Source organism: Bufo gargarizans, chromosome 2 (assembly GCF_014858855.1).
Source record: "Bufo gargarizans isolate SCDJY-AF-19 chromosome 2, ASM1485885v1, whole genome shotgun sequence".
In the NCBI taxonomy this organism is placed as follows: Eukaryota; Metazoa; Chordata; class Amphibia; order Anura; family Bufonidae; genus Bufo; species Bufo gargarizans.
Window position 1 is genome coordinate 526,632,179 of NC_058081.1, and position 1,048 is coordinate 526,633,226.

The window sequence follows — 1,048 nt, forward strand, 5'->3', positions numbered from 1 at the left end:
TTTTGTTACTAGTAATATTTTTGTAAATTTGTACATTTTTTCTTCTAATTTTTTTTTATTCAGGCCCCATTTAAAATCTTTGAACAATATAATACTGATGGACGTTCATGCGGTTTATTGCTGCAACCGTGGCAAAAGCGGATGTACCGGTTCTGGGCACGTTGTCCGCATGTCAGACTGAAAGTGAGAGGGCTCCACCTGATTAGAATTGAAAAACCACAACAGAGACCAGAGGAATTTCTGTCGTGGAATAGGGGCCAGATTTAGCGTTTGCCAAATTTGCAGTACGAACGGGGCCTTACATTAACGATTTACCCTCTATGCTGATGGTGAAACTTCTCTAGAGGTAGAGGATTCCTTCCTGTTACAGAGATGTCTCTATCTAGGCCCTTTTGAAATTAATCCTATGGTCCCTTTTGCCTGACACTGGTTTTCTCTCCACTAATATCCTCCTTGTCGCTGCTGCCCAAGTACAACCTAGTGAAACTATCCTATACATGTAATAACTGGAATGGGTGGACTACAGTACCCTAAAAGATTATCAAAATTAGGGTTATTCACTTTAGAAAAAAGACGACTGAGGGGAGATCTAATTACTATGTATAAATATATCGGGGGTCAGTACAGAGATCTATCCCATCATCTATTTATCCCCAGAACTGTGACTGTGACGAGGGGACATCCTATGCGTCTGGAGGAAAGAAGGTTTGTACACAAACGTAGAAGAGGATTCTTTACGGTAAGAGCAGTGAGACTATGGAACTCTCTGTCTGAGGAGGTGGTGAAGGTGAGTACAATAAAGGAATTCAAGAGGGGCCTGGATGTATTTCTGGAGCGTAATAATATTACAGGCTATAGCTACTAGAGAGGGGTCGTTGATCCAGGGAGTTATTCTGATTGCCTGATTGGAGTCGGGAAATATATTTTTATTCCCCTAAAGTGGGGAAAATTGGCTTCTTCCTCACAGTTTTTTTTTTTTTCTTTTGCCTTTTGCCTTCCTCTGGATCAACTTGCAGGATAACAGGCCGAACTGGATTGATGAATGTCT